Source organism: Oncorhynchus nerka, linkage group LG7 (assembly GCF_034236695.1).
Source record: "Oncorhynchus nerka isolate Pitt River linkage group LG7, Oner_Uvic_2.0, whole genome shotgun sequence".
NCBI lineage: Eukaryota > Metazoa > Chordata > Actinopteri > Salmoniformes > Salmonidae > Oncorhynchus > Oncorhynchus nerka.
The window spans coordinates 49785799-49794957 of NC_088402.1; the positions used below are offsets into that span (position 1 = coordinate 49785799).

Consider the following 9159-nt stretch of genomic DNA (forward strand, 5'->3'; position numbering starts at 1 on the left):
AGAGTATTTGACAAAAGTGAATACTGCAGAGCGGGTTAGGGAGCCACAATAAATACAGTAAAGTATTTTATTTAAGGGGAATCTCCCGTCGGCTGTCAATTATTTGGGTTCAAACCTGAGATAGGAAAGAGAGCAAGACTATCATGTTGCATTTCATCAAGAGAAACTCTTCAAGATGGTAAAACAATTGAGTTACATGTATTGTGCACTCTTCAAGCCTTATGAAGGTCTGTGGGGAAGAACTGTTCACAGATCAATGCATTGTAAATTGGTAGTATTCATAGTGGAGCTGTTCAACAACATCTTGTCAAAACATCATTATTAAGAAAGCAGTACTTGCAACACAACATCTATTTCAATCGATGATGTGGGAGGCATATATTCATTACACACTGACAAACACAGCTTATGGACTCAAAGGAGAGATTTATCTAAAATACATAAAGAAAAAATGTATATGTGTAATATGAAAACCACTGTGACAACAAATGCAAGACATTACTAAGAACATAGCTGACTGAATATTATTGTTCTGCTTTTATATTATTGACGAGCCTTTACATTTGAATACAAATCAACAGTCAGGACATAATAAGGTATAGCGCAATATAATTGGTTGAATTGAATCTTTGAATTGAATCTGTATGACTCAGTTCAGCTCTTATGACTCTCAACTAATAAGCCTGCATCCTTTAACAAATCCCCTCAAGATCCCCACCTCTCTTTACCTCCTCTTCTGAAACACTATTACCCAGAGTCACCATACAGATGGTCATGGTTTGCAGCTTACACCAATTAGGCAGAGCTACTGTCTATACTCCACAGCCTTACCAAGACCCTCCTCGTTGACTAGAACATTGCTTATTTACCTCTGACTGAGCAGGCAGGCCTGGTTGTAAATTAGGAAGGGTATTGGCAGTTTCCAGCCATTGGAGCAGCATGTGTCAGTGCTAGAGTCTGTTATTTATGAGTCCTCTGAGCCCTCAGCCCTTGCTGCTGCTGCAGAGATGCTGATTCAGTTTTATTATTGAAGAGGCCCTTCCACTCCTTATTAGATCTTTGATTCTTGGAGTGCATTAAGGAATTACATTTAGGTTCAGAGTCAGCATCAGCCATGCCTGATGGCCTCTCTCCCTCTCTCCCTGTCTCTGAGTGAGTAGTGACTCTATCTCTCTCTTTCAGAAATAAACGTATAGATGGACAGACATGGAAAACATTATCCCTCTCTCTGTCTCTCTCTTCCACTCACAAACAAACAAAAGCATATGCACATACACACACACACACACACATTCTGTCCTGATTTGATTTGATATTGATCCTCACTATCTGCCAGGGAGAGATCACCTTTCTATGGGGGTATTCTATCCCATCCTTATATTTCCTCAATGAACACACAATCATCCCAGAGAGAGAATTATTTTAAATAGGAGGTAATATTGTGATACTCTGTGTAGGAACACTGTATGTAAGCATGCACTAATGCCAGGTCTCTCTCGGAAATTAGGTTCATAACCTCGAGATCTCCTCGTAGAATAAAATAATATCAAAAACTCTGTTTACAGAAAGATGACATAAGAAAAGATGACTCGTACAGGATCATTGATATGCATGACTTATGTCTCTCGTCATACCGGTTTCCAGCAGTGTAATAGGATTGACCAGGCCTAAAATAGACACTAAAACAGAATATAGGAAGCTCTCCATCTTTAATTGCAGTTGGTACAAAGCTTTCTCTAATCAATCAGACCATCCACATGTGGATGCTATTTCATTGACCTTATTGTTATGGAAAGTCCATGATGATCAACCCACTAAAATTCAATGGTGCCTTTTGTGTTATAATTGGTCTAACTCATTATGCCTTGATAAGTCTGGTAAACACAGAATTTCAAATAAATATAAACCATAAACATTTTAGAGGACTTTGAAAAGGACTTTGACCATATCCTGTTTGTGAGCAGCTTCAGTAAACTGGAGATCCAAAGCTTTAATGCCAACATCAAGCTGATTTTTGATATTGGTAGCAGCATTGCAGTATTTTGAGGAAGATCATAAGTTTTGGTGAATGATCAATTTTCACTATAACATATTCCTATCTGATTAGTGATTTTATTTACATACCTGACTGTCTGTGTACCCTTTGTTCACAGTAAAGCTTTTGCTGAATTAAAATTCTCCTAAATGGCAAGAGGTTGAAGGAGGTTGAGAAACAGTAAACCTGCAGTGCCAATCAAACAAATGATGGCTGACACACACACACATAACAATACAATCCTGTGCATTTGGGGGGAATCCACTATATAAGATTTGTTGATTAAAATAAATACTTGGTATTAAAAAAATGGAAAATGGTAGGTATTTTATTAACTTGTTCTTTAATAACATTGTTTGTTACTAGAGTTGTATCTAGTAAGGATATTTTTTTTTTAAACTTAACTTAAACAAAGTTAGTGTTTAAAAAAATATTATCACCAAGCTGTTTGACCATTGGCAGCATTAGAGTGTATAAAGAAATACAACATGAAATTATTATAGTGGAATCTGCAAGTAGAATTTTCCTTGGCGCACGTACATTTTGGTCAATTCATTAGTCTTTCCCTTCAGCCGGCATGCCAGTGAGTGATGCGCCTGTCGCGCGCGCACACACAAACACACACGCGCGCCTCAGCACTGCCATTCTTGTTGAGCGTGATCTTTGTGCGTCTTGAACTGGCCTATAGTCAGTGGGGTCATCTTTCGTTATCATAAAGAGTCTTTTTGAGGACGTCTGTCCTCAATCCCAATAAACTACTGCTGTTGTTCTTTGAGCGCATATGTCGGGATTGTACTATTTCTCGTGGAGTTATAAGTGTCTTTATATGGCATCCATTTCAGGTTTCTTTGAATAGGCCTACTGTGTCTATGCAGAAAAATGACATGGATGTGTAGCCTCATTTATTTATTTTTTAATTCAAAGACCACATTAGAAAATACAAGAATGAGCAATTTAGGTGAGCTGCCAAAGTGAGACCAAATATTGCCCATATAATTGATTTCATATATTATTTTTGAATGCCATACATGTACACCTCAAGGGAGTTTTCAATCATTATTTGAAATAGTTCGGCATTTGAGAATAGGAAGACACAGCAAGATACAGGAGAGGTTTTTGGAGTTGGAGAAATCACCAGATAATAAGAAGTGGCCGTTTGAATTGATAACTCAAAACTCGTATCTTACCTGTTAATATGCAGGGTCGTCAAGATGATTTCCTCTAAAGTATCCCCATGAAACGTTATAAAGCAGGTTTTGTACACATTAAAGTCCACTGTGAGCTTGTACGGATTCTCCTCCCTGTATCACGATGAAAGGACAGAACAGGACTGAGTGCAAGCCGCCTGTGCGTGGAGACCGGGCGTCTCGATGGAGCGAGATGCATGCGGCTCGAAACGAATGTGACAGACTACCCTTTCGGATTGCGAACGAAGGTGAAGTTGTCAGTGTGTAGCCTACAGTGCACTCTGGGTAAAACAGTCTGCCCAACTATCCAACCACCCCTGTTTCCGCTGGTGCTCTGTCTCTCGGGCGAGTGTGATGGTTATCCCACCGGATCCCTGAATGAATTTGGGCACGTCTCACGCTCCCCGCTGCGCGTCGCATGACCAATCGGTTAGTTCGATTGATGGGAGCCCTATTTGTCTATCTCTCATGTTGAAGAAGATTACAATTAAGGAAAATGTGCTTGGTCAAAAATTACAATAATTGTCACATTTGAATAGCTTAATGTAGGTTAGCTCCTTGGAAATAATTAATAGCCTAATAATTAATATGTTCAAGTCTTGGGAATTGGGACCAATGCGCATCAATTCGCACAATACTTGATGGCTTTTATTCTGTCAATATATCAGAGCGTTGGCGAAGTTAAAAGTGTCAAAGGGTTGTCTAATACCCACCCGTGGAGGTCTGCTGTGGGCGGTCCAGAAACATGCTCTCCTACTACTTGCTCTCATACTGCCATCTAGTGAAGACCTCAGTTTGTCATATTGAACTGTAACTTTTTCTATTGCTGCCACAATTTCATTTTTCATCATGAGAGTTAGGCGATACTGTATTTTGTTGACTTCCATTATGGTTAATGCTATTTAACTCTGTGAGGTTATTTATAGACAGGTCTATAGCCACCTATTTAAAAAAAAATCTCAATAGTTTCCATTTCCCCAACATGCACTGAGGCAGTTGTACATTCTCAGTTCAGTCTGTAATGGTTTAGTAATATCCTGACTAGGGTTGCAAAATTTCACATGTATTTTTTTTTATGTATTTTTTTATTTTTTTTATTGAGCTAGGCAAGTCAGTTAAGAACAAACTCTTATTTACAATGACGGCCTACCTAACTTTCAATAAATTCCCTGGTTATCCCGGTTGTTGGATTCATGGAATCAGGAGGGAATAAGTAGGACATCTGAAAACCTCCAACTAGGATTTCTGGAATAACAGGAAATGTATTCAAAGTTCCCAGAATTGTGCAACCCTAATCCTGACTGTGAAGCATGACATCAGATAACAGCCTCTCTGTCCTTTGGTCCTCGTCAGACAGGGGAATATTGGGGTAATTGGAAGATAACAGCTTCATTTATTTCACTGATTACAGACAGACAGGTGCAGGACATCAGTGCTTACTGACTGACTGAAAAATGATTGAGTATATAATTGAATGCATACAGTTATTGACATTTTGAATAGACAAAATAAGTTTTATCAAAACTGGTAATACTATTGTAACAAAGCAATGTTGATCTCCTGTGGCATATCATTCAAAAGTCTACAAAGTCTAATGGCAAATTCCCAATCGCCTTTCGTTTTCAACATATAGACTTTGCGATGTTCAACAGTGCCTTGCCAGAGGATCTCAGGCTGCGTCCTGGTTCATAGGGAGATAAAAGATCAGAGGTATAGGATGGGGCTAAACCAATCCTTGCCTTAAAAGTGGTTAATACAATTTTTAAATATATTCTAAAGGTGACTGGTAGCCAGTGTAGAGAAGCTAAAATAGGTGTGATGTGGAAAAATGTTTCTGGTTCCTGTTAAAAGTCGAGCTGCAACATTTTGAACTAACTGTAGAAGATGGGAGTGATTTCTGTAGGCCTATACAAAGAGATACAGTGACAACCTTCTATAAATATAACTTGAGGTTTAGGTCAGGGTCTAAGAAGACACCAAGGTTTCTGGCTGTAGGACAGTCCCGCAATGTTATTTTTGGCGTATGTGACACAGCTCACTTGCCAGCCATGGTCCTAGCAATTTTGCTACCCAATAGTGTCAAGGTTGTGCGCTATTGGTGGAGAAGTCAGGTGCAGGAGAGCAGAGAGTTGTGAACAGGCGCACACTTTATTAAGGCAGAGGCAATAAAACAGACAGACGCCACTGCGTCAAAACCACCAGCCAAAGGTAAAAAGTGCAAGGCGCTAAACATTCACAAAAATAAGCAAATGTTTAACAATTAAACATCCTTCATGAAATCCACGGAATACAGGGAAAAAAACAGCCTGGCGCGTAACATGAAACAAGTAACAAAAACAATTCCACACAAAGACATGGGGGAGAACAGAGGAATAAATACATGCAGTGTGATTAGAGAATGTAAACCAGGTGTGCAGGGAACAAGACAAAACAAATGGAACAATGGAAAAATGGAGCGGCGATGGCTAGAAAGCCGCTGACATCGACCGCCGAACGCCGCCCGAACAAGGATAGGAGCCGACTTCGGCGGAAGTCGTGACAAATAGGCAATATCAAGTGCTCAAAAATAACTTAAGAAATATGTTAAATTACCTGAGATTCTCACATGGCCCTTATATTGTATAACGGGGCTATATCAGCCACTATGCTAGATGTACTTTGAAGAGAGCAGAGTTGGAGAGACTTGCACTTTCTCTTAAGCTATTTTTTTATAGCCTAACTTTTAGGAGTGGGAAGATTTTCAGACAGAGAAATATGGGTGATCAATATTTAGGCCTATTTCTAGGCAATGTAGTAAACTAAAGCCTAATCATAGGCCTATTTAGGAGAACATTTCCTTGGAAAGATAACTTCCCTGTGCTTCTCTGCCCATGCATAGGTTATAGCCTACTCTATTTAATTGAGACCACACGCGCACCTAATTTAGCAAGTATGGCTACTGAACTGGAGGCAGCAAGAATAATAAGAGTGAGACTTGCTATGTCTTGCATAGTCGTATAGGATATAGCCTATCTTTTGTTAGAAGTTGATGTTATTATTCAATAACACATACCCCAAAGCAAATTAGGGGGAGTAAAATAGGTTTATTCAAAGAGAACAAATCATAGTTGTTATGCTGGGAAGTAGATGACAGCTGTTCCTTCTTCCCTGTCCTCAGTAATTCTCCACAGAACAAAGGGATAGGATGTCATTTATAACCCAACCCGGGTGACTATTGTGGGGGTTTCAGGGTAGAGGTGTACATTTGACCTCCATCATCATCATTGGGTCGGCAGGGTAGCCTAGTGGTTAGAGCGTTGGACTAGTAACCGGAAGGTTGCAAGTTCAAACCCCCAAGGTACAAATCTGTCGTTCTGCCCCTGAACAGGCAGTTAACCCACTGTTCCTAGGCCGTCATTGAAAATAAGAATTTATTCTTAACTGATTTGCCTAGTTAAATAAAGGTAAAATAAAAAAAATTCTAGGATGTGACAATGGTAAATAAAATCTCTTAATTTTTGCCAAATATTTCTGTGAGGTCTTGCAGGCCTCCTCGTGCAGCTGCAACTGCGAGTACATTTGTAATTCAAGACCTGTCTTGAGTTGGGCTCTGGGGTGGTGCAATTGTTTAGTAAGTGAGCTTATGGTTGTCTAGAGGTATGGGTTGAGTGTGTGTGTGGGTGTATGTGTGTATCCCACAACTGTTGCGAAGAAGTAAAAGATGTTAGGGACAATAGAGGATGATCCACAGCTATATATGATATAAATCGAGGTGAGGGTGATGGAAATGCATTTGGCAGTTAATCTACTTCAATTCGGTAAATGGCACTGTGTGCTCTTTCCAAAGGATGGATCCCAGTCGGTTATGGGTTATGGGATACAGGGGGTCGAGGGTGGTCTGCCGGGCATTGGGATGACAAACCAACTCAGGATGAGGAGGGCTTTTAGCGGGTGGAATAGTAGGGACCAATTGGAGGTTTACTTAGTAGAAAGGCAAAGATCATGGTACAGCTATATAGACACTCCATCATCATGTTACTTTTTAATGGTACGTTTACAAACATATATGTTGATAAATAGAATTGAAAGTTGTGTCTCATTATGGTAAGTGGTGAAATAAGTATAGCCAGTTACAATTGCAATGGCCTAGCAGATAATAAGAAAAGACAATCAGTATTTACCTGGCTAAAAGAGAAGGAATATAATATTTATTGTTTACAGGAAACCCATTCAACAGTTTTAGATAAAGTTTTGTGGAAAAACAACTGGGGGGGCGAAATATACTTCTCCCATGGGCAAAGAAATTCAAAAGGGGTGATGGTTTTAATTAACAATAATTATGATCCAAATGTGCAAATTGTCCAAACAGATCCTAAAGGTAGATGGATTATTTCAAATATGTTATTGGACAATAAACAGATATTAACCTATACGGTCCGAATAATGATGATCCAAGCTTCTTTGAAAATATATATAAGAATCTATCAACTCTATAAGCAACACTAGACTCTATTATTATGGTGGGAGATACAGTCTTAAATACCTCTATGGACCGGAAAGGAAATCACACTACAAACTATCACCCTCAGGCATTTAAGGAAATCATGAATGTCATGGATATATTGGAATTAGTGGATATATGGAGACTTAAATACCCTGACCTAGTGAGATATACATGGCGGAGGCTTAATCAAGCTAGTCGCCTTGACTACTTTCTTATACCATTCTCTCTGGCACCAAAAGTTTAAAAAGTGTTGATAGGGGACAGAATGAGGTCGGATCATCACATAATTGGCATATATATTACTCATACATAATTTCCACGTGGGCGAGGATATTGGAAATTTAATCAAAGCCTACTAGATGATAAATTGTTTAGAACTAGGACAGAAGAATTTATAACTGACTTTTTCAGACATAACATAGGTACAGCAGATCCCCTTACTGTATGGGACACTTTTAAATGTGCCTTTAGAGGCAATGCAATACAGTACTCATCTATAAAACAAAAGCAATTTAGATCAAAAGAGTCCATATTAACAAAGGAAATTGAAGGACTAACAGTAGAGTTAGATAGCAATAAAAAAATGGTACTATAGAGGCACAGAATAAGTTAGAGGAAAAACAAAAATAAATGGAGGAACTTATTCAAGAAAGATCTAGTGTAATATATTATAAAAAATAAAGCGAACTGGATGGAATATGGGGAAAAATGCACCAAATTCTTTTTCAATCTTCAATATAGAAATGCTACCAATTTTTTTTTACAAAAACTTGTTACAAATGATGGAGTCACGCATGATTCACCGGATGATATTTTGAAGGAGGAAGTAAAGTACTTTGGGAATATGTTTTCATTTCAGACTCCTCCATCTCCACTAACTGAAACTAATTGTATGGATTTTTTTCCTAATAATAATATAAAACCCAAGTGGTATATATAAAGATCCAGTCCATTTAAAAAATTGGAGACCTCTTACACTTCAGTGTTGTGATGCAAAAATCCTAGCAAAATGCTTGGCACACAGAATTAAAAAAGTATTGTCAAATATTATTCATCCTAATCAGACAGGTGTTTTACATGGACGATACATTGGAGATAATATAAGACAAGTACTGGAAACAATAGAACACTATGAAATATCGGGGACACCAGTCCTGGTTTTCATAGCTGATTTTGAAAAGGCTTTTGATAAAGTATGACTGGAGTTTATATATAAATGCCTAGAATATTTCAATTTTGGGGAATCTCTTATAAAATGGGTTAAGGTTAGGTATAGTAACCCTAGGTGTAAAATAATAAATAAAGGCTACATCTCAGAAAGTTTTGAACTATCTAGAGGAGTAAAACAAGGTTGTCCACTATCGGCATATCTGTTAATTATTGCCATCGAAATGTTAGCTGCAAAGATTAGATCAAACAATAATATTAAGGGATTAGAATTCCATGGCCTAAAA

The 9159-nt window shown here is 38.3% G+C and overlaps 1 pseudogene; it reads right to left on the reverse strand.

Annotated features, from left to right (window-relative positions):
* The window catches only part of LOC115131825 (poly(rC)-binding protein 4-like), a 48622-nt pseudogene extending 45046 nt beyond the window's left edge, over positions 1-3576 (reverse strand).
* Positions 3577-9159: the final 5583 nt, after the last annotated feature.